The sequence below is a fragment of the Pan paniscus genome, chromosome 8 (genome assembly GCF_029289425.2).
Source record: "Pan paniscus chromosome 8, NHGRI_mPanPan1-v2.0_pri, whole genome shotgun sequence".
NCBI classification, from domain to species: domain Eukaryota; kingdom Metazoa; phylum Chordata; class Mammalia; order Primates; family Hominidae; genus Pan; species Pan paniscus.
The window spans coordinates 76,087,363-76,113,508 of record NC_073257.2 but is presented as its reverse complement, the minus strand read 5'-3'; the positions used below and the strand labels follow the sequence as shown (position 1 = coordinate 76,113,508).

Genomic DNA, 26,146 nt, shown 5'->3' with positions numbered 1-26,146 from the left:
TATGGAGGCTTCTCAAAAAACTCAAAGTAGAACTACCGTATGGCCCAGCAATCCCACTACTGGGTCTATATACAAAAAAAAAAAAAAAATTCAGTATGTTGAAGAGATATTTGCACTACCATGTTTACTGCAGTACTGTACTCAATAGCCAAGATATGGAATCAAACTAAGTATCTATCAACAAATGAATGGATAAAGAAAATGTGGCATATATACACAATGAAATGAAATACTATTCAGCCATAAAAAATAATGAAATCCTGTAGCTCACAGCAACATAGAAGAGCCTTGGGGAGGGGGTGGCATTATATTAGGTGAAATAATACAGAAAGACAAATACCAAATATTCTCACTCCTATGTAGAAGCTGAAAAAGTTTATTACATAGAAGTATAAAGTAGAATCATCCTTACTAGAGGCTGGGAAGGGAAGGGAGGTTGGAGAATAGGGAGAGGTTAGCCATCAGATACAAAATTATAGCTAGAGAGGAGGAATAAGCTCTAGTGTTCCATAGCACTGTGACATGACTATCACTAAGAACAATTTATTGTATATTTTTCAAGTAGCTAAAAGAGGATTTTGAATGCTCTCAGCACAAAAACATAATAAATATTTGGGGCAAAGAATATGCTAATTACCCTGATTTGACCCCTAGATAGTGTGTACATGTATCAAAATATCACACTATACCCCATAAATATAATTATTATGTGTCAATTAAAAATAATAATGGAATACATAACCAAAAAAAGAATGATTGTAAGAACCAAGACTGATAGCCTCTAAGCATCAGTGTTAGTGAGTGGGCTCTGGAGGTAGACATCCCACCTATTGAGGGCCTGAATAGAACAAAAGGTGAAAGAAGAAGGGATTCACTCCTTTCTACTTCCTGCCTGTCTGCTTGAGCTGGGACGTTGGTCTTCTCTTGCCCCTGGACTGGGATTTACACCTGGTTTTCAGATTTTCAGACTCAGGCTGAATTACACATTAGCTTTCCTGGGTCTCCAGTTTGCAGGCAACACATGGTGGGTCTTAGCCTCCATAATTGCATGAGCCAAGTCCTTATAACACACACACACACACACACACACACACACACACGCACACACACACAATTTGTTCTATTTCTCTGAGAAACCCGACTAATAAAATGTTGTAATAGGTCTGCTGGAATATATGACCTCTAACCAGTTCTCTGTCCTCAGATATTGTGGGACTGTTGTTAGCTAAATTCCTCATGTACTCTCAGGTCTGGAAAATAGCACCACCTGACCAGCAGTTTATAAATTTCGGGGGAGGTTATGGTGGGATCTAGAAGTTTCCATGAACTTGAGGCAAAAGAGGGCCAAGATGAAAAGTGCCACTATTAAAGGATTTGCATTATTTTGAAAGCAAGATTTTGTTTATTAAAAAATGCTTCTAGGGCCAGGCACGGTGGCTCACACCTGTAATCACAGCACTTTGGGAGGCCGAGGAGAGCGAATCACCAGGTCAGGAGATCGAGTCCATCCTGGCTAACAGGATGAAACCTCGTCTCTACTAAAAATACAAAAAATTAGCCAGGTGTGGTGGCGGGCGCCTGTAGTCCCAGCTACTCGGGAGGCTGAGGCAGGAGAATGACGTGAACCCAGGAGGCAGAGCTTGCAGTGAGCAGAGATCGCACCACTGCACTCCAGCCTGGGCAACAGAGCGAGACTCCGTCTCAATAAATAAATAAATAAATAAATAAATAAATAATAATAAAAATAAAAAATGCTTCTAGTTTGATGACTTGATTCACCATCCCCTTAGTAAGTGATGCTCACAACCTCTCTTCCTCTAAAGCTGGGTTTTGTGGGGTTAGGATTAGGAAAGGCTTGCAATGACTGTGTAGTATCCTGGTGCCCTAACAGGTCTAGGTGGTGAAAGAGCACTCATGGTTTCTAAAGGCAGTCACCGGAAGCAAAGAAACCTCTGGCACGTAAAGATCCTTCTGCTGATCTTAGTAAGAAAGGAAGCTTTCTAAGTGGATTTTGTATCTCGAAACCCACCTTGAAATCTTTAAAGGACACTGATAAGGCCCTGACAAAATGGTTAACCATGTCCATCAACCTATATCATAACATTATCCCTTTGAGTCCTAATTTTTTTAAATCTCCTCAAAGATCCATTACTAAAATGCATCCATTGCCTTTGTGTTAGAAAATGAGCAGCAGAAGAAAATGGTATGGTCCAGGATAGGATTCAAGGACCATTTAGGGGTAGCAGGTAGAAAGAGTGTCAGTGACAACTGGGGATAAGATAGTCCCCCAGATGAGAATAGGCAATGAGCTGATTCTAGAGAGTAAGACAAATCTCAATGGATTGGCTAGATCTTAAGGTCAAAGTCAGAGTTAAGAAGATCATAGAGTTTAAGATCACAGAACTGGTGAATAGAAATCCAGCTGTGCTTCTCACTCGAGGTGGGTACCCTGTGATCATAACACAGCAACGTTGGCCAAGGAAGGGTCAGAAGCATACAGGAAGTTCTTACTGCTGATTGAGGCAAAATCTGATACTAATTTACATTCATTATCTGTGGTAGAAAGAATGTGTCACCTCCTCCTATTGAATGTGGACGTATAATGTAATTTCACTCCCACGATTAGTTTATATTATATGGCAAATGTCTCCCACCCTAATATAAATATCTTGTAAGATTTTCTGTATTTCATTTTTCTCCATACACCTTCTGATCTCAAATTCCATGCCGCTTTGGGGATTTCATGTTTGACTGAACTGCACAATAGCTGATGTATATGCATCCTAAGGAACCTCCTCCAGGAAGCCTTCTCTGATAGCTTTTCCCTGAAATTGGGTCAAGCACTCAGCTATGCAAAATGCACAGAATGTATCCATTGATTTAGCTCTCACCATTTTAAAAAGGCATGGCATAAATTTCAAAAACATAACAGGGTTTTTTAAATGAATACAAGAAATTTGAATGAGGGAAAAATAAATTGAGGAAAAGTAGAATAAACTCAGGGTAAAGAGTAAGACGTAAAATGCCTGAAACAGAATCTTGCTAGAAATGAACCACAAAATCTGGCTCTCAGCTTTCTAGCTACCAAAACTAAGAGACAGACTCAATCACTTAAGTAATCCACAGTGGCCCTACGTTTGCTTGCTTGTTTGTTTTTAAGAACACCTGTTCCTAATGCTGTCATCTGAGAAATTTATTCCTCTGGTCTTCACTGATCATTCACATCCAAAATGTGAATGATCAGTGAAGCAGCTTAGAGGAACAATCTGGTTTGAACATCTGCAAAACACCCTATTTGTCCCCATTGACAGAGGTACCGTTTAGGGTCATTTAACCCCCAAAATGAGTAAAAAGCAAAATTTGGGGAAGAACACCCAAAGAGTGGTGACCAAGGAACATCAGACAGAAGAATAATCACTCCGTGATTCAAGACCACAGAAGTCGTCAGTGAGTGCCAAATAGTGGAATCAAAGAAGACAGAAAGAAACAGGCAGCAACTGTCAGGGAAGGCTCCAGCCTGGAGGAACAAAAAATTGTTGGAAAAGCAGAGAAGATCTTCAAGTCACAGACAGATGTTAAGAGGAAAAGATACAGTGCCAGGAAACAGAACATAGAACCATCCAGAAATATCCCCACACACGGGCCTTAGGGATGTCAAATTCCCTATGACTGCACCCTCTCTTTAAAGATAAGGAAACTAGGCCATGTGCGGTGGCTCATGCCTGTAATCCCAGCACTTCGGAAGGCCAAGGCAGGCGAGTCACGAGGTCAGGAGTTCGAGACCAGCCTGGACAATATGGCGAAACCCTGTCTCTACTAAAAATACAAAAACTAGCTGGCTCTGGTGGTGTGCACCTGTAATCCAAGCTACTCGGGAGGCTGAGGCAGGAAAATCACTTGAACCCGGGAGGTGGAGTTTGCAGTGAGCTGAGATCGCCCCACTGCACTCCAGCCTGGACAACAAGAGTGAAATTCCGTCTCAAAAAAAAAAAAAAAAAAAGATAAGGGAACTAAATCCCAGAAAGCACAAGCATCTGTCTGACCCCAAAGTCACATGGCCAATGTAGAGCTGACATCTGTGACTCTGTTTTCCACTTTTGGTGATAGGAAATGAACAGACGTGTAACCCTCCCCAAGCTAGTTAATGGCTGTCTTGGCTGAGGAAGCCAGAAATGAAACATGGATGAGAAATAAAAGTCATTTGGATAGAGTAATGCTTACTCTCCTTTTATTCAGACCTCTACTACTGCTGTGACATTTATGTAAATAAGGTCATTAGTAACCTAAGAGAATTATTGGGATTATTATAGTGCTCAGCGTATGGAGTGCTTACTATATACCAGGCACTCCCCTAAATATCCTCTTTGCAAGATCTCATCGAATCCCACAACAATCCTAGGAAGCAGAAATTGTCTACCTATCAATCAAGAAAACACCCTCAACAAGGTTAAATGATTTCCTCCCAGTCACACAGTTAGCCGGGGGGTGGGGGTGGAGACAGGTCTGTTTGACTTTAAACGTGTGTTCATTCTTCAGCCTCAGAAAATATTTAACCTTCCATTTAGTGGGTAAGAACAAAGGAGGTGTGTACATATCTATTACCAGGACAGATTCATTCAGCTTTAGGACCTCCCTAAAGAAAGGAAAATGCAGGATAGGGCTGTGTCATACAAGCGGCTCAGCAGCAAATACACTCAGGGTGCTGCCTGTAATTCCACTTCATGGCTCTCACTCAATATAATATAGGGACATTTGTATACATGCAAATATAATGCAATAAAGGTAGTGCATGCATGGAATCCGACGCCCTCCTGCTCAGTCTGCAGCAGGAGGTCATTTGTGAAGCTCCCCGGAGCCCTGACCCAGGGCTTCGCTCCCTGAATAAAAGCAGCCTGAATGGTAAATGTGCTTGCCTTGAGCCAGTGCCCACTGCAGTTTCCCTGCTGGATGGCAGTTCTTATTGGACCTGGTACAGTTCTTATTTCACAAATCAGAGCTTAAACCTTCACAAGAGGATATCGATTTGTGCTGTCAACATAGCAAGAATCCAGAGCTGGGAGCTGAGGGAGTCTGGCCCTTTTAATCAATATTTTCTTACTCATTAAAGCAGATGTCTGATTTAACTTTTGATTTTAAGCCAGACTCAGAGACTGAGAATCAGTGTTCTGATGATGTAATCTTTACTGGGCAACAAAATCTGCCCATTGCATCAACATCCCTGTCTCCCTCTCTCTCTCCTTTTCCCTCTTCCTCTCTTTACTCTTCTGTAAATTCTGTACTTGATGTTTAACCCAGGCCCAGCCGATACCTACTTTCTGCTACTTTTGCCTCAGAGAGATCCAAAGGGCAACCTTCAGCCCAGAGCCAAAGCTGCCCAACCCCAGGATTCTATTGTTCCCGGGATGGATGCATCATCCCAAGAAATAATGTTTGCCTTCCTGGACTGTTTAAATCATCCTATTCAGATGGAAACCTTTTAAGACTTAAAGATTTGAGCAGATAAAGAGCAGTGAAGATCAACAAACTTGTCAAAGGATAATTCATAAGAATCATAGTCCAAATGCCGCCCTGGGAGTAATTTTAATCTAACATTCCTCTCAAACCTCCTGCTCATTTAGGCAGCACTGCATGGTGCAAAGAACACAGGATTTACGGAAGTGCAGACCTCATTTGGAACTCCAGGTTAGCCACTCACTAGCAGTGGAACTTAGGGTGAATAATTGTACTATAGACTAATTTTCTTCATCTGTAAAATAGAGAAAATAACCACTGTCTCATGAGGTTGGTATGGAAATTGAGTTAGATAGAATAAATAAAGTGCTTCTCGGGGTTCATTTCCCAGCCAACGCAGGAACTCATTTAAAATAAAACAATAAAAATAAAAAAGAGAAAGTGATTTGTAATCACATAATTGTAGTTTCATAATCACTCATGATCTCATAACCAGTAGCCCATAGTATATTCTCAATAAATGTTAGGCCTTTTCTTTGTCTTTCTCTCAATTTCATCTCTCTTTCACAGTACCCCCACTCAGTCTTGTTTTCTTCCTGTTTTTCCATTTTCTGCTACCTTGCTATTGATATACCTTAGGCTCTTCTTCTCACCATCCTCTTTAACTGGACTTAAAACCACAGACTGTCGGCACCAGAAGACTCTAAAAGAATGTATACACTTTAAGATAAATAACATGCCCCAGATCACAGCTACTCAGCAGCAGACCACAGGCAGCATTCAGCCCTCCTGACTCCCAGGGTCTCACATCCTAGTCTCTCTCTCTTTCAGAGTTTTAATTCTCGAAGGTGATAGCTCTCACATTTCCCAGAGAACAACCCAAAGTACACCGTTTGTCTCACTAATTCTAGAATAAAAATAATTAATACAGCTCTCATTTAAAAGTTTGATATGATGGTGTATTCATTTCAGTTAAGCTGTCTCAAATCTTAATTTTTTTTTTTTTTTTTTTTTTGCAACTCTGAGCTATGGAGTATCTTTTCTCTCCCACTTAATGTCATTGGTGGACTGAAGCCAGTACATACTGGCTCATGAGAGCCAATTCTTAGCATCTCTTTCCAATTCTGCATTCAGTGATATCACATTGGTAACTTGGTATTGGCAGTGGTGGGAATATTCACGTCATAGAAATTGGCAACCACTATAAATAGGCTTTTTCCCCCACAGATAACCAGGAACCAGTTGTTGAACACTTACCAGCACACCAATGCATAAGTTCTCCACACATTTGTTTGTTTATATACATACGCAGAGGGGCCATGGGGAAAGAGAAAGAGAGATATTATTTCATGAATGTAACACTCTTTTTCTAGGCAGTCCTGTTTTGCTTTAAGAAATGTTTAAGTTTGCTTTTGCAATAATGATATCCTACAGAAGCCTATAAGCTTTGCCCTGTGTGCACAAGATAATGAATTTAGGCCTTTGGAAATTGGTCACCTGCTGGTCATGACAAAGGCTCTATTAACACTCGGTCATGTAAATTTGCTCTGCCTTGGCTCTTTAGAAGATGAAGGTGTCTGCTGGACCATGCATACACCTGCATCAGTTTTATCCTATTGATTTCAATAGAGAGTATAAGATTGTGAGGATTTTAGTCTTTAAGAATCTCTGTGAGTTGCTATTGGCATCATTGAGCATTTCATTGTTCATATCCACATTCCAATAAAGCTCGTTTCCTCCAAATATAATATCTGCTAGTAGCCAAAAGGCCATGCAGTGGGCTCTGAAGCCAGATGGCCTGGGATTGATCCCAGCCTACTAGGATTGTCCTACTTACTAGGACATTCCTCGATCTCTCTGTGCCTAGTTGTAAAATGGGGATAATAACAATATCCACCTCCCCAAGTTGTTATGAGGATTAAATAATAATTAGTAATACATATCAAGTGCTTAAAACAGTAGCTGCTGGCACACGACAAGCATTCAGTAAATGTTAACTGTTAAGAAAGAGTGGAGATAGAAAGTTTATCACAAGGTTAGATATTCAAGCACCAGATTTTAGCTGGGTAGGTGAGGATGAGGCTTGGAAAATCCCTTAAGGGAAAAGTTTGGAATATTGCTACTAGAAGTGTACGTCAGTTCTCCCAGCTGTCAGGGGCTCCCAGAAGCTCTGTGATGGGAGGTCCTCCTGTCCTCTCTTCTCTCCCACTGAATGACTCAGGGATCTTCCAAACCACAGCAGTTGGAGAGTACAGCTGGGCCCCCTCTCCTTATCTGAGGCAGGAGTTCAAAATCTTAGTCCCCAGGGCAGACATGAAGGGTAATATTCATATGCAGACCCCACCGCCGGCTTTGACAATAGTCTGATGATTTATGGATTAGGCACAATTCCTGCATGGGAGCCTCACCTCCACCTTATGAAGGCCATCGCAGAACACAAAGGGGTACGATTCACAGCAGTAAAGGAATTAACCTCTAATCTAGTCGTCGGGCTATTGCTCAATATTCTAATTCTTCTCCTTCTCTTCATGGAGGATCACACTTCCCCTTCTTGCTCCTTGTTAGGCAAGTTTGTATGTCTTATTTTGGCCAACAAAATGTGAACAGTAGTGATATGTGTCTCCTTCAACCTTCAAGAGCCAATGAGGGATTTGCCTGCTTCCTTCTGTTGACCGCAGTGACTGGAGACGTTCCATATAAGGTTTCATCAATTTTTATCCCTGAGTGTGAATAACCTGAGAAGAGCCCCCAGATTACCCACAATAGACACACAGTATAAACAAGATAAAACTTCACTGTTTTAGGCAACCAAGACCTCGGGGATTGTTTGTTCCCACACAAAGTCTATCCCATCCTGACTGATATAACCTTAATTCTACTCTAATTTACACTAAAAATATCAATATTTGCAAATTTCTTTCCTTTATTATTGGTGACGGATTATTTATAACGTACCTCATAACAAATCTCAAAACAGAGAAGTTAAAAATCACTGATTTACAGAAACAAAGTTTATTTTTTATAAAATTCATGTTACAGTTTTTCTTTTAGCAACTTAATTTATCTTCATTTTCTTTATTCTTTATTACATAAAGTGATCCATTTAACCTTAAAATTTCTTTTCTGTTAAAGACTCATGCCTAAAGGAAATCAAACAAAAATCCTCCAAAAGCCTAACAATGTAGACCTCTGTAGAGGAATTTCAGTGGCAGAGGAGTGGCTACATCAGCGATTCCTGCTACCTTTCCCTGGAAATTCCCCCCTTCCCCCTTTATCTCCTAATACCACTACTCCAGTCTCCATGAATTCAGTGCCTCCCCAACTGGATTCTTATTGCACCTATACTTTTTCTCTTTCTCAGCAGAACTGAAACAAATTGGCATTTTTCAAAAATAATTTTTCTTGAAGGAAGATAGAAAAGGTGAAAATAAACAGAATATAAATATATTAATAGAAAATACAAACAAAATAATTCATGCAGTTAAAAACAAAACTGCTCAGAGGGCCACCATGATAACTTGCCTTTGGTTCCAGTTTGGCTGGCAGTGTCTGCAGGCACCTTGCTTGAACTTCTTCCCTTCTTGTTTCTGGCCTCCATATGGTGAGAAGCATCTTGTCACTTACTACATGGCCACAATCTAACTAAACATCTTGCTCCAATCAAGGACCAATGCCAGAACCACTTTCCTTGAATCAAATGTCTTCAGCCCTCTAACATCCTCCCTCTCGGTCTCAATTATTCTGATTTAAGGACACCACATTTATGATTCATTCTCAGGAGAAGAGGGAGAGGCATCCTTAATCCCCACTGCTGGAGCTTGCCTTCCCAAGCTCAGGTTAATAGTTTTGTCTATTTCTATAACTTACCTTGTCACCAGCACAGTGCACTCAAACACACATACATGTGCACACCACATATGCTCATAATACTAAGGAAAGTGACCTTATCTAATCAATATAATTTCCAACATTGAGTCAACATATATATCTATAGGGGCTATATTTATATAGCATATCAGTTAAGAATATGAGCTTTGTGCAAATAAACACAGCTTTAAGTTTCAGCTCCAGAATGTTGTAGCTGGAGATCCAAAAGCAAATTATTTAATTCGCTAACATCTGCTTCCTCAAGTGTAGAATAAGAAGAATAGTAGTACGTACCTTATAAGATTGATGTGAGATGATTCACATAAAGTGAGAGAATCAATGTAAAGCAGTTAGCATAGTGTCTGGAACATAGGAAGTACCCCATAACTTTTAGCTAGTAGTGGCAGTGGTAGTGGTGGCAGTGGTGGTGCTAGTGCTGTTGGTGATGGTCATGGTGGTAATCACAGCAATATTATCTGAAATTGTCTTATTTTCCATTACCCTTACTTTTCTAACACAGCTCCCATAGTTCTTCAGCTTTTTTTCCTACTGAATGCCCTATAGAGTAATTTTTAAGTTCTTTAGAAATTCAAAACACTTTAGTAATTATCACCTATTCTGAAATATTACCCATGTTATCAGCAAGACATTGCCCATTCCCCAGTGCTTCAGAGCTATTCAAATTTGCTGATCTGACAGTGATGCCATCCTGAAACCTTCAAATAAAAGGCTTCCCTTATTTCCTGCCAAACCACAACATCTACTTGCTTGAAACTCATCCAGATCAGATTCAGTCCTGTTTTTGGAAACACATAAGTGCCCTCAAGAGAATTCAAACACTTAGCAAGGTACTGAGCAATTAAACTTTGATGGTCTATTTTAGAAACAGAAAAAGGAAAGGAGAGGAGTCATAGTGAGGGAAAGAAAGAAAAGGGAGGTAAATGTAAGTGGTTCAGCTGGGTTTAGGGGAAAGAGGAATGTGTCTACTCATTATGTGCTTCCCTTTGGAAGGAAGTCAAATGCTTTCATTGAAAAGCACACAGAAAGCTTTCATGATTTAGTACACAGACAAACTCATAGATTAAGGCAAAGAAGGACCTAATGTAAACAGATGCAATCAGATATTATGTATCTCAGATGTCATAAATCTAGTCTGGTCTGGTTGCAAGAAGCAGGCAGTGTGACAACTTTTGGGGTCTTCCTGGCCTAAAAGCTCTAATTAGAAGAGCATGTCTGCTATTTGGTCCCCTTCCACTATTCTTTTGGGGAATTATTCTACTATTCTTATTCTAATCAAGAAGTCTTTGAACAAGGAGTTGGACTCAGCTTCCTCTTTGATGATTGGCTCATCCCCTAAATATTTCTGCCTCTGGCACAGAAAGAAGGGCCTAAAAAATAGCCCTCAGTCTTCTCTACTGTATCTGAAATAACTATGGCAGGTCAAACATCCAAACCAAGCAGTTTTTTGAGGAAACACATATCTATTGGTCATTTGCCAAGTGCAGACACCCATGCTAGGCACTGTGGAAATATAAAGCCTATGAAGTCCAGTCTCTGCCTTCCAAATGCTCACAGTCCAGCCACTTAAGGGAAGAAAAATTCTCCACCCCATGCTACCAGGGTGGCCTCAGGATTTTACACTAGGCCCAGCCCATTCTAGCCCACACTGATTTGTATCTCCTTCTTAGGAACCAGAAAGGAATTTTCCGATTTCATTAGACACTAGGATAAAGGGAATAAGCCTAGTCATATCTTGCAGATAAACCAACCATTTAAATAAAAGACTTTAAAAGAGGTGACTCCTATGGCAAGACACAGAATTCCAAGTTCAATAGCTCAAAACAGCAAAAACCATTTGCTGAGAGGAAATAATTGCCAACGATGGTGATCTGTTCTTTCATCAAAGTATCTTGTGCTTCGAAGACAGAAGAATTTACCTAAACTCCATCTGGGATCCAAGTAGGGCACAGAGAAGAAAGGTGCACTAAACCATAGAACTCTCATTACTATGCTCCAGAAAGATCCCCAAATCCCCCCATGGGTTAAATAAGAGAAGAACGGACAGAAAATTTTGATTCCTTTAGCTCAGAAGGCCCTTCAGATTAGAGGACATGAAAGAGTCACTTCTGAAAATTTCCCCAGTAATTCACCCTGATAGTAACCCATAACTCCCTGAGAAATATTTATATGTAATATACCTGTAAATTCTGAAACCATTTGAAACTGATTTTTATTAGATCACTTTGAGTTTCCTTCTGATGTACTAAGATAATCCCCAAAATTCTGATAAAACCCCAAACCTCCAGGAAAATCCACAGAAGGGGCCTGGAGGTGTATTCTGAACCAGTTGGATGTCTGTTGATCAATCGTAACATTAGCTTAACTCACTAGAAAACTAATCACTAGTGACCAAACAAGCACATCATGATCTTTGGGTTTGCACTGATATTTTCAGGATCACTAATAAAAGCTAACATTGTATTAGTCTGTTCTCACACTGCTGTAAAGAGACTACCTGAGACTGGGTAATTCATAAAGGAAAGAGGTTTAATTGACTCACAGTTCTGCATGGCTTGGGGAGGCCTCAAGAAACTTACAATCATGGCAGCAGGGAAAAGGGAAGCAAGGACCTTTTTCACATGGAAGCAGGAGAGAGAAGCCAATGAAGGAGGAACTTGCCAAACACTTATAAAACTATCAGATCTCATGAGAACTCACTCACTGTCATGAGAATAGCATGGGGGAAACTATTCTCCCATGATCCAATCACCTTCCACCAGGTTCCTCCCTCAACACCTGGGATTACAAGTCAAGATGAGATTTGGATGGGGACACAAAGCCAAACCATATCAAACATTAATTGAATATTTACCATGTGTCAGAAGTAAACTGTGGCAAAGTGAAATTAAGTAACTTACAATCAGTCACACAGCTAGTAAGGTTGAACAGGGTTTAAACCTGGCTGGAAAGCGCGCCAAACAGGAAGATCTGGCTACAGAGCTTTCATATTAACCACATGCTCCAGTCTACACCCTCCACAAACCAAATGACCTGCATCAAGTGCCACCTTATGTTTCTATCAAGCATTTTCTTCTACTTTAAGAGAGTTCACTACCATCTAGTTAAGGATTAAAATCTTATTTATCAAGCCTGCAGCCAGGATATTTTCCCCTTTTAAATTTTTGTGAAGATATGGCAATAACACATAAGAATCCGACTGGCTTTGTCCATTGTCTTAAAGCCATGGCTCTCAAGTATGTCTACACATCAGAACCATTTGGGAATGTTTCTTTAAAGATGAATGATGTCCAGAAAATTAACTCTGAGATTCTGATTAAATGACTCATGGGTGGATCCTAAGAATCAGTATCTTTAAAAACATTTTCCAGGGGAGTTTTAATGCATAGTTAGGATTAGGAACTGCTTCACATTACAGGAAAGGAAACCCATGCTCCTCTGAAAAGGGAGGAATCTGGATTCCTTTGCTAAGGCTGGCATAACCAAACACCACAGCCGGCTTGCTTAAACAAGAGAAATTTGTTGTCTCACAGTTCTGGAAGTTGGAAGTCCAAGATTACAGTCTTGCTTCCTCTTCTCTTGGTCACTCTTCTGTGCATGCACCTCCCTCCCTCCCATAAAGATACCAGTTTTATTGAATTAGGGCCCCACCTGACCAACCTCATTTTAATTTAATCGCCCCCTTTTAAGACCCTTTCTCCAAATGCAATCACATTCAGAGATGCAGGGAATTGAAATTTGGATATGTTAATTTGGAAGGAGGGGGGCAAATTCAGTCCATAACAAAAAGAATCATACATTATTTTTCCTTCCAACATGATCTCTTCACCTCTTCTCCTTCCAGTTGATTCAACACCCTGCTGCCAGATGAATCTGCTCAGATTATATCATTCCTCTACTCTAAATTATCCATAATCCCCATTGCATGAAAAACAATGTTCTAAATCCTTAGCCTGATCAAACAGGCTCTTAACTCTGCAGCCCAAGTTCACCATTCAGCCTCACATTCATCTTCGCCCTAGGTGACCTACCCCTCCTGCTGAACTGGTCCTCCTCAGGAAACTCCTGTTTCTTCTTATTCTGGGTTGCAAAGCAATCCAGTTTTGGCTGGGCCTACTCCTCAACTCATCATCAGGTGGTGGGGGGAGGGTTGACTACTCATTTTCTTTCTCTCTTTTTTGACTTTATTCAGGAATGATTGGCAAATAAAAATTGTATATATTTAAGGTAAACAACTGGTTGTTTTGATATATGCATACATGGTAAAATAATCACTATTAAGAGCTAACTGAAATACTCATCACCGCATATTGATTGATTGTGGTAAGAAATGCTTAAGATCTATCCTCTTAGCAAATTGCAGTACAGTACATTATTGTTAACTATAGTCACATTGCTGTATCTTAGGGCTCCAGAACTCATTCATGGTCTTGTGTAACTGAAACTTCTACCCTTTGATCAACATCTCCCATGTCCCTCTCCCTTTGCCACATTTCTTTCTTTTACCAAGACCCTCTTCCCTGAAGAGATTTTGAATTTCCCAAAAATGTGACTGTAACAGTCACTTTTTCCTTTGGCTCAGGAATTCCTCCAGACTTTGACTCCTTTAGGTCCCCTTGAACACCTGCACTAATTGTCTCTCCTTTGCACGGAGCTCCCTCTTCCAGCATAAAGCCTATATGGATTTGGAGGTCCAACCTCAGACTGCTAACTCCAGCTTTCAGCCACTCTCCCTTGGCTCGAAGCACAGCCATCTCAGGCCTGCCCTGCACACCCATCAGAGAAGGCTCTGGGTGGGCAAGGGTCTTCATGTGTTGTGTTCACTTAGGTGTCTCAAGAGCCTAGAACAGTGCCTAACACATTGTGGGAACATGGTAAAGATTTCTTGAGTGAATGAATGCATGAATGGGCACATCCATCATGACCTGACTGAGGATGAGGAATCATTCCCACTTTGTAAAGTATATTCACCTGTGTTGGGGGGAAGGCCCTTATTTCCACTTAAAGCTGTCTATCACGTAATGGGTTATTTAACACAGTCATAATACCTAGAACCCTAATTAATACTACATAGCATTTGTATTACCCTTTGTACTTTTCAATGCATTGTCCCATTTATTATCTCAGTCCATCCTCATAATGATCTCATTTCCCTATTACAGATAAGAAATGAGGCAGAAAGGTAGCAGGACTTGATAAAAGTCACAGAGCTGGTCGAGCACAGAGATGGGATCAGAACTGGGGCCCCATCTGCAGCCCTGGGCTCTCCTGGTGCTGCTACTGCTGGGCTGGTACCATGCCCTGTCAGACACCATCGGGCACACATCACCATCAACACTCACAAATCTGCTTGCTGCACCTGAAGGGATTGTGCAGGATGTTGATGAGTTTCATTCGGGAAAGAAATAGAAAGCTTAAGTAGCAGGTGCTTTCATTCACTCTGTACATTTGGGGTATTCACAGGTTCCTACCAAATCAGGATAAAAGCAAAAAAGCTATTATTATGTAAAATTATAACTGCTCCTTAAAGAGAGAAAAGAAAAAATGAGGAGTGACTAGTAAACACCCCTTGATGTACAAAGATGGACCTGATGGTGAGTTTAGAAGAAGGCTAGCAAGAGCCCAGCTGTTGTGTCAGGAATCTGAAAGCAGCTTAGCTAGGTAGTTCTGGCTCAGGGAGTCTCACGAGGCTGCAGTCATCTGAAGGCCCAACTGGGGCTGAAGGTTTTACTTCCAAGTTCACTCACATAGTTTCTGCCATGCCTCTGTTTCTCACTGACCAGAGGCCTGAGTTCCCAGCCACATAGTCCTGTTCATGAGGCTGTTCACAACATGGCAACCAACCTCCCCCAGACTTGGAGATTCGAGACAGGGCATGAAGCAGGGACAGATGAGGGTGAGGTGCCTAGGAGAAAATGTAAGGTGGCCCTTATGAGACCTCCTCCAGCTCAAGCCCTGAAAGAGTGTTCAAGACAAAGCTGCAGACTTTTGTATAGCCTCATTTTGGAAAGGATATACCATCTCTTCTACCATATGCTAATATGAGGTGACTGCACAAGGGTGTGAATTCCAGGAGTGGGGGATTATTGGGGACCATCCTGGATGCTGGCTACCACAGAAGTTATTCAGCTTTCAGGCCACACACATGCAAGTTCTCCTGTAGATTATGTTTCTTTCTAAAATCCCAACTGGATTCCATCAGACAGGTGTGCGTTACCAGGAATACAGCTAAATGGGCTCTGTCTTTGCAACAGCATTATTAGTAAAATCCTTTTAACAAATGTCTGTGAGGCAAGCACTTCCTTAATTAATTGATGTAGGAAGCAAATGATGTGGCAGTATACCAAGGAGTTTAGGGTTTGGAGTCAATCATCCACATTTGAATCCTGCTTCTGCTGATTACTAGCTGTTGTGACCTTGGGCAAGTCACTCCCCTTCTCTGAACTTTGCCTTCATATCTAGAAAAATACTAGCTCCTAAGGAACTCATGAGGAATATGGCACAATTCATTCATCCCTTTAACAGGCACTTCCAAGTACCTAGCTCATCATCAGTGCTGAATTAAATGCTTGTTAAATCCACATCTAAATCTAATCTGATTGTCAAGGGTCTTCCTCAAATATTACAGGAGGATATTAGGAATTATAACTGAAAAAGCTTTCACATACTTTGTAAATGTCTTTCCTTATTCTATTACCTCTTTTTAGTCAAATTGCTTTATTGTCCTAGGAATGTTTCCTCATCTATAAGCTGTAAAAAATTAACTATAAGTAAAATTAAATATGCGGCTCAATGAGGAAAAAGCAAAAAGTGATGGGGGAGTGTGGAGGAAGGAGGAATTAAAATGGTGAATACTGCAGGACATTTTATTTTCTGCTGTTTCTTCTTCGTTCTGTAAAGTTATGGTACTATGATTTGATCTATTTATCTCCCAAGATTATTGAGAATCAGAATGAATGTTTAAAGAGCAAATATTCCACTGTATCTGCCAGAGTGCCTGATACTGTAATAGGGAAAAAACAATAACAGAATAATTGTTTGTTGACTTATGAAGCAAGACTTTCTAATGTTGTTTTCTTTTCACCAAAACCAAAAGGGTCTAAAGATTCCTTTAACCTCTGGCTTGTGGTCCTGCAGTGGTGGCTAAACTATATCATCAAGAAACACCTTGCAGGCATGCACTTCCCAGCTCCACCTCCTCCAGTTCCAGTGTTTTCATGCTGGATTCCTGCAGTGGAAGAAAGACACTAGGAAGAAACAGCTAAAGCGACAAAAACATGGGGAATGAAAACACCGTATTCTAAAGTCTGCTATCAGATAGTCAAAGACAAAACAGCCATTATTGTCTATAATTGGAATACGGGCTCTGATAGGATTAAGAAACCCATTCAGTGTGCTCTGTGTGGACCAGCAGGAGTCAGGGACGACAAAGAATGCTGGAGATGTGTGACTTACAGAGTGAGGCTGGAAGGTGGGAAAAAGGAGGAGGATGAAGAAAGGAGGCCAATAACATGGCAGAACCCGCAGGACCAGAATATGCCACTCCAAAATATGAAGGATTGCTGAGCTGACAGCAATTAAGAAGAAGCAGATACAGAAAAGCTTTCTGCCTTCCATTTGCATAAAAGCAGGACAAAGATTTACAATCCCAAAAGGTATCCTGTGCACCCCTCCTCTACCAGGGAGAACAAAGGTTAACCATTGAAAACTACTTTGGACACATCATCTGGACGTGATACCAGAGGAATCTATATTAACAAGCTTTACTAACTAACCTTAACCTGCCTTCCCTCAAGATGCTGTCCTTAGAGATTCAAAGTCCTTTTTCTTTGTCTTGTCACTTCTATAAAAATTTACTCTTCTTTGTTGAAGATGTTAAATTGGCTGGAATTCAAAGCCACTTCTTTGAGATTTACTCATTCTCTGGGTGTCTCCCATGTATATATGAAATATACATGTTAATAAACTTCTGTTTATTTTTCTCTTGTTAATCTGCCTTTTGTCACAGGAGTCTGTTCCAACTAAGAAACTACAGGGGTTATTTTTCCCCTATAGCAGCCAGTGAGAAATTCCCAAAGGAATGCACAAGAGACATTTTAAAATCAGTGTTTGATATTCAACTTTAAGTTAATTCAACATCTTCAACAAAGAAGGGTAAATTTTTAGAGAAATAACAAGACAAGGAAAAGGACTTTAAGTTGTTCCCTACCCTGGGCTGTGTTTCTTTTCCAGTATCCGCAAACCCTAAAAAAAAAAAAAAAGGCCTACTATTCACAACAGATTTGTATTGATTGTGCTTTCAGAAATTAAGGACAAAGATGGGAAGGGGTGGCGTCCAGCCTGGAGCAAAACAGAGAGGTCAGTGAGTGCAGGATCCAGGAGCACAGACTAGAGCAGGTAACCACGGACAGGCAGGCAGCCCCGGGGACTGACAAGGAAATGGAAACCTGCCTCAGCAAACCTGCTATCCCAGGGAAGGCACTGGCACACCCCACATGGTACTTGGGATGGGGTTTATTTATAAATCACTTAAACCATTCTATCACAACACCAGAGGATTTGAGAACATTTGACAACATATATTTGTATGTATGCATACATATATATGTACATGCATGCATGTATAATGCACATAGTTAAGAATATATGTGTGTATATGTTGACACTTAAAATAACTTGATAACTGCATGTGCTTAGATGATATAATGTATATAAAATGCTTAGCTCAGTTCCTGGCATACAGTGTTCTTCAGTAAGTATTACTTACGCAGGAGCATTAAAAAAAAAAGAACCCTAACACCTGGTCCTAGATTTCCTTTCAGGAACAGGCAGTGCTTTTATTTAGAACAATGCGCAAAGGTGAAAGATGCAATCCTGAGAGCAGGAACTGTTGTTTGGAATCGCTTTTCCTCCCGACTCCCTCTCCAGGACATAGGCCAATGTCTTGAAACATTTTTTGATTGTTGAGACTGGGGATAGGAGGACTGGTGTCTAGTAGGTTGAGGCCAAGGATGCTGCTAAACATCCTAGAATGCACAGGACAGCCTCCACAACAAAGCATGGTCAGGTCAATATATCGATAGTGTGAAGTGAGCCAAAGAGACAAAGCAACAAGTGTGATCGATAAAGTGTTCTGCATTAGAAATAAACAGTAATTCATAAAGAGAGAAGAAAAGAGAGTTAAGGAAGCAAGATAGAAGAAATATGTCACCACTATTGACACATTGGCCTGACCATTCTTTGTTGTTTAGGCCGTCCTGTGCGTTCTAGGATGTTTAGCAGCATCCGTGGCCTCAACCTGCTAGACACCAGTCCTCCCACCCCCAGTTTCAACAACCAAAAAATGTCTCAAGACATTTGCATATGTCATAGGGAGAGAGTGAGAGGAAAAGAAAAAGATGGCTAAATAAATAATATGACCAAAACGCTAGAGAACTTTTAAGGGCTAATAATGTCTAATACGCAATCTGGGATTGTTTTCATAGATCTCAACAAAACCCTTCCCTTGTCTCCCCAAACCTTCAGTAAAAGCTGCCACATGCAAAGACCTTGAGTGAATAGATTGTGCAGGTGGTGTGTGTGTGTGTGTGTGTGTGTGTGTGTGTGACAGAGAGAGAGAAAGTAAGGAAGTCTCACATCTGGGTCAGAGAAAAGAGACAAGCATCAAACCCCCCCAAAAAAGAATAGGAATCCTGTAGAGGCAGAAAGCCAGAGACAAAAGTGCCTGAAATAATAAAAGCACCTAGGAATTAGAGAACTCTGAAAGACGGGATAGATTTTTCCAGAGCACTTGGAATGCGGCTTTGAACCACACTTTATGTAGATCATAAGGGACAAGGAGTCTTAGCTTCCATATAGATTCTAGCTCTCATAATTATAAATTTTAATGTAAGTTCATTTTATACAGTCATTCTCAACTATTTCAGCTTTTGTATAAGGTCCAAGCTCAAAGAACCCTCCTGTATTTTTAAAAAGAAGTACTTAACCTGAGAGATTCCGCTTGCCCACAGCATATGAATGAGTCCAGGGAAGGCCAACCAGATAGGCAGCACTGGCTTCAAAGTGGGGCCAGAGCCCACCGTAAGTCCCTCTAGGAATGTCACACATTATAATAGGATCAAGTATGATGAAAATACAGATGTGAAGTACTTTAAACTGAGATGTTCTACTTAATAGGCAAAGAGATAAAGCAATTATTTCCTCTGTCACAATGCTATAAATTCGAATATGGTCTGTGGAAGGAAAAGGTGATATGTATTGTTGCAGGTCAAAAAAAAATTGAAAAAGAAAAGTAAAAAAGCAGGATTCAGAAAGCTCAATTTGAAAATAACAGAACCTCTCCCAGGAATGACAAACACTAACTTGCGAGCAACAAGAAGGCTTAGCACCAAAGATCAGTTGGCTGACAATTAAGGGAGCACAATAAAACCTTGAAATGCTCTGCCCTGAGAGTTGTTACCAATGTGTAATGGAATTTAGCAATAAAAAATAAATAAAACAATAAGAGCTTTCTATTTTCTGCTAGTATGAAATTTCTGACAGCTCATCTAACCCCTTGGTGTCCAGATCTCAGAAGCCACTTAATGAAACAATGGTTGTCCAAGACCAGAAAAACTCTGCAATAATAGTTTCCCTGCAAACCATGAGTCAAAATAAATAAGATATAGCCTGACACTCAGCCTCTCCTCCAAAGGTTTTAAAAAATCAAAGTGAGGGCTAACCTCCTCCATACAGGCCATGTCAGTTATCTGGACAACATCACAAAAGTATACACTGCTTGTTGAGTGAACTGAGCTCCAATCAACAGAGAAGCCTTCTTTGAGCTCCTGACAATTTAATTTAGCTTAACAATTACATCTGCAATTTGATCATAAAACCTTTCCCTCTTAATGGCCAATAAAAGTGATGCTTCCCCTAAGACATGGAATCTAACATGATTAAGGGGGGAAAAGAAGAGAGTCTAACTTATTTGATTCAACCAAACCTTCCCCTCAACGTTCACACCAGTTATCCATCCCAATCTCTATCAATCTTCTTTGTTGTGACTGCCTATCGATTAGATTGGCAATACACAGAGAACGATGTGTGAGTTCTCTCTGAATTGATCCTCAAGGCAGTGGAGAGAGTGTCTCCAAAGAGTTCTCCTTCTGTGGGGTTAAGGTGGAATTCAGAGCAGTTATTTGTTTTTCTGCTATTGAGAAACCATTTTACTATCTATATGTATCCCATAACATCATGTCATTGTAAACCTTGAATATACACAATAAAATTTATTGTTTTTTTTAAAAAATATACAAATTCAACTCCCACAATGTGGAGGCCAGAGGTCCCAAATCAAGGTATCAGCAGGCTGCACTCCCTCTGAAGGCACTAGGGGAGAACCCTTCCTTGCCTCCTCCACTGCTGCTGGCTGCAGGCATTTCTTGGTTTGGGCTGCATAACTCCAATCTCTGCCAACATCTTCACATGGCTTTCTTCTCTATGTATCTAATCTCCTTCTGCCTTTCTCTTATAAGGGCACCTGTTATTGAATTTAACTCCCATTGGGATTATTCAGGATGATCTCACCTCAAGATTCTTACTTACATATGCAAAGACCATTTTTACAAATATGGTTATATTCACAGGTTTCAGGGGTTAGGACATCTTTTGGAGGTCACTCTATAATTCACTACACTGGTATTACCTGAAGTTCTTTCATTACATTTTTGCTTCCCCAGGCCACGATTAGATAGAGAAAAAAAAAAAAAAAAGGCTGGGCACGGTAGCTCACACCTGTAATCCCAGAATTTTGGGAGGCCAAGGTGGGCGGATCATCTGAGGTCGGGAGTTCAAAACCAGCCTGAGCAACATGGAGAGACACCATCTCTACTAAAAATACAAAATTATATGGGCGTGGTGGCGCATGCCTGTAATCCCAGCTACTCAGGAAGGCTGAGGCAGGAGAATCACTTGAACCCAGAAGACAGAGGTTCGGTCTCAAAAAAAAAAAAAAAAACCATCAGCAGACTCTTTCCCCCTCTTTTCCACAATTCTTCCCCTGTAACAAGAATATGATAGTAGCTAACATTACTTGCCCTCTTTCCATGTATAGGCCACACTATAAGCATTTTTATGTTTTCTACATAAGGATTAAATTTAATCTTCATAAAAATCCAATGAGGTAAGTATCACCTTTATCCCCATTTTATAGATGAGAAAATAAGCAGAGGAATGTTAAGGAAACTTGTCATGTGTCCCCCAGCTGATAAGCAAATTAAACAAGGATTTGAACCCAGGCAACTTACACATTTTTTGACAACTTTATTGAGATATAATTCACATACCATATAATTCACCCATTTTAAATATACAATTCTATGGTCTTAGTGTATGTATATATAAATATATATTTTGTTTTGTTTTTTCAGACAGAGTCTCACTCTGTCCCCCAGGCTGCAGTGCAGTGGCACGATCTCAGCTCACTGCAACCTCCGCCTCCTGGGTTTAAGCGATTCTCAGGCCTCAGTCTCCCACGTAGCTGGGATTAAAGGCTTGAGCCACCATGCCCGGCTAATTTTTTTGTATTTTTAATAGAGATGGGGTTTCACCATGTTGGCCAGGCTGGTCTCAAACTCCTGACTTCAGGTGATCCGCCCACCTTGGCCTCCCAAAGTGCTGGGATTACAAGCGTGAGCCACCATGCCCGGCCTTGGTCTTAGTATATTCATAGAGTTTTGTAACCATCACCACAATCAATTTTAGGATATTTTCATCACCCCAGAAAGAAAGACCTTATCCCTTAGCTGTCATCTCCCAATTCCCCATTCCTTAGGGCCCGGGAACTGCTAATCTACTTTCTGTCTCTATAGATTAGCCTATTCTGAACATTTCATATAAACGAAATCATATAATATGGCCTTTTGGGACTGGCTTATTTCCTTTAGCAGGAGGTTTTCAAGGTTCATCCATGCTGCAGCATGCATCAGTACTTCATTCCCTTTCACGGCCAAATAGTATTCCATTATATGGATATACCATATTGTGTGTATCCATTCATCAGGAGATGGACATTTGGATTATTTCCACTTTTTGGCAGCCTGCACTTTTAACTTCTATGCTCCAGGTATTTCCCTAATCTGAAGTAATTCTCTCCCCAGCAAGATCCATCACCATGAGCCAAGAAGATAAAATTACTCTAAAGAAAAAGTTTCAGGGAGATATTTAATGACTCAGAGTTTTAATCTAGAATAAATGGGAAATAAGTTGTGAAGAATAATTCTCTTGTTTGGCAACCCTTTATTATGTCTCCACAATCTCACCTGTACTTTTAACTCATCCTTGCACTTACCTGATTGTCATGAATGCCACAAACTATTATTAAGGGCAAACTGTGTATCAGGAATTATGGGACACAGAGATCCTAACTGACTTCCTCAAGTCCCACAGCTCATCAGGAGCAAAGCTAGTCAAGGAATCCACATCCCCTTCCCCTAGGATCATTGCTTTTTCCTTTGCACCACAGGGTCTTCCTTACCTGTCTGAATCCTTAATACTGCAACACTTATCTATCCAAGAGAATGCCTGAACCAGCACATTTCTTTAAACTTTTCAGTATAGACAAGTTTAACATATGTAAAAGTAGAGAGAATAATGTAATGAACCCCCATGTTCCTTTCACTCTGCTTCAAGACAATTATCAACTCATAAGCTATTTTGTTTTATTCGAACCCCTCCTACTCCTCCAGCAGTGCGGTGGTAAATGCAAAACCATCAGCTCTCCCTGGAGAAATCGCTGATTTGTAGATTTCTGTGGCTGACTTCAAGTTACCAGCATGATGCTGCCAACGGAGGATTGGAAAGAGATGTGCAGAAACACAGTTATATAGTATTTTCACCACATAGATATAATCAATGCAATAATTTCAGGAGCACAGATCATAGTAATTGTAGTAAAATAACTAGCAAGCAGTAAGTTTTGAGTATTTATTAGCTTCTTAAAATTTTTTTAAGTGTAAGTTCATAGAATTTAATTTTTAATAATGACTCTTTACCACCAGCTCACAAAGTTCCTGAAATTCTGACAATCAATTATTTCCAACAAGTACAAGCTGGCTCTACCTCACCACCGCACTCTTCCATCCACAGATTACTTTCTTTTAATTCTAGACATTACATTACTTTATCCATAAATATTTTAGCACATATCTCTAAAAGATAAAGACTTTTTAAAAACAGAACCACAATATTATTATCACCTGTAAAAACTTTAGGCTGGGCATGGTGGCTCACGCCCGTAATTCCAGCACTTTGGGAGGCCAAGTCAGGAGGATCCCATGAGCCCAGGAACTGGAGACCAGCCTGGGCAACGTAGGGAGACCATGTATCTATAAAAAAAAAAAAAACTAAAAATCTGCCAGGTGTGGTGGCACATGCCTATAGTCCCAACTACTTGGAAGGCTAAAGAAAAAGGATTGTTTGGGCCCAGGAGATCAAGGCTGCAGTGAGCCATGATCACGCCACTGTACTCCAGCCTGGGTGACAGAGCAAGACTCTATCTAAAATAATAATAATAATAATAATTCCTTAATATTCCCTCATTGTTCCCTAACTGACATGTAAATTCTTAATAGTTTGTTTAATTTAGAATGCAAATAAGGTTCCTAAACCTTTCATTGATTCATGTGGCCCAGAACACTGTTTTAATTCACAGTTTCTCTCTCTCTCTCTCATGCTCCCTACCTCTTTTTCCATGCAAGTTGTTTGTTTATTTGTTGAAGAAATGAGAGAGTGGTTGCCCTTTCAGTTTTCTTTATTGGCAAAAGCTCTAACCTGGTAATAGAACTGGATGTCCATAAAGTACAAAGCATCTGCTCTGGAAATTCCACTCCTATGGGCACTTGTGGCTTAGCTCTTTAGGGTGGGCATCTGCTGCTCATGACCAATAGAGTCCTGGCCATGAAAATCCTAGTCCTATAATATGAAAATGGGTTTTTTAAAAAAATACTGAAATCAAAACAAACAAGCACGTATTTGGATAGTTAAAACACGGAGAACAGCACTCCAGCCCCCACCACCTGATGGGGAAAGAAATACCTGCCACCACATTCACAAGCCCGCTATCACCAGCTTTCAAAAATGGCAAACCCGCTCTCCTCCCGCCGCCCAAGATGCCGAAAGGAAAGAAGGCCAAGGGAAGGAAGGTGGTTCCGGCCCCTGCTGTCATGAAGAAGCAGGAGGCTAAGAAAGTGGTGAATCCCCTGTTTGAGAAAAGGCCTAAGAATTTTGGCATTGGACAGGACATCCAGCCCAAAAGACACTTCACCCGCTTTGTGAAATGGCCCTGCTATATCAGGTTGCAGCGGCAGAGAGCCATCCTCTATAAGTGGCTGAAAGTGCCTCCTGCGATTAACCAGTTCACCCAGGCCCTGGACCGCCAAACAGCTACTCAGCTGCTTAAGCTGGCCCACAAGTACAGACCAGAGACAAAGCAAGAGAAGAAGGCTGTTGGCCCAGGCCGAGAAGAAAGCTGCTGGCAAAGGGGACGCCCCCACCAAGAGACCACCTGTCCTTCGAGCAGGAGTTAACACCATCACCACCTTGGTGGAGAACAAGAAAGCTCAACTGGTGGTGATTGCACACGATGTGGATCCCATCGAGCTGGTTGTCTTCTTGCCTGCCCTGTGTCGTAAAATGGGGGTCCCTTACTGCATTATCAAGGGGAAGGCAAGACTGGGACGTCTAGTCCACAGGAAGACCTGCACCACTGTCGCCTTCACACAGGTGAACTCGGAAGACAAAGACACTTTGGCTAAGCTGGTGGAAGCTATCAGGACCAATTACAACGACAGATACAGATACGATGAGATCCGCTGTCACTGGGGCGGCAACGTCCTGGGTCCTAAGTCCGTGGCTCGTATCGCCAAGCTCGAAAAGGCAAAGGCTAAAGAACTTGCCACTAAACTGGGTTAAATGTACACTGTTGAGTTTTCTGTACATAAAAATAATTAAAATAATACAAATTTTCCTTCAAAAAAAATGGCAAGCCCAGGTCACCTTTTGTCACATTCTAGCAAAAAGCAGCAGAAGCAGGGTTGTAAGGCAAAGAGAAGGCTGACTAGTTTGAGGAAGAGTTGGCAGGTAATACTAGAAAGCTCAACTGTCTGAGATCTCATTAGAAAACATCAACCTTGAAACTTCAGCTTTCTCCTTTCCCAAGGAGTTCTGTGTGGGCTGCTAGGGTTTCGGCACCAGTTGTCACTGCAAATGTCGTTTGGCAGGGGCAAGAAGCACAGGAATCTCTGACATGCTTCTGAAGGGTTTCAGAGATGAATCAGCGCTTCTGCATTTTTCTTCTTATTTTTTTTCTTCCCAAATATAGTACCGGGAATGAAAACCCCGCTCATCCTATTTCCCAAACTTGGCAGTTAAGACAGTTTTATTGCACTGCTTTATTAAAGCGTAGCCATAGATTTACATAATTAAACCAAGGTCTGCTTTTCTCTCCCCCTGCATCTACATCTGTCACTCACTGCAGTGTAGCATGGTAATTCCAGCTCCTCTGCGCAAGTGAGAACTTGGGAGGCTTGGGGTGGCATCACCCCCTGGTACCAAGGAATATTCTCTGATGGAAAAAGAGATGATGAGTTTTGACCATGAGTGGAGATAAATAATTTCTTGCCTTTCAGCAGGAAGCTACTGGGTCTTTTTCATTGCCTCTTAGAGCTGAAAGGGCCCTTGAAAATAATCTCATATAGAGGGTGCAATCTGGTAATTTGGGCCTGATTTGGCCCACATATTTTTTAATTTGGCCCTTGTAATGTGTATGTTT

At 40.9% G+C, this 26,146-nt stretch overlaps 1 pseudogene; it reads left to right on the top strand.

Annotated features, from left to right (window-relative positions):
• The first annotated feature begins 24,477 nt into the window (after positions 1-24,477).
• Positions 24,478-25,354, top strand: LOC100987873 (large ribosomal subunit protein eL8-like; annotated as a pseudogene).
• The last annotated feature ends 792 nt before the right edge of the window (positions 25,355-26,146 follow it).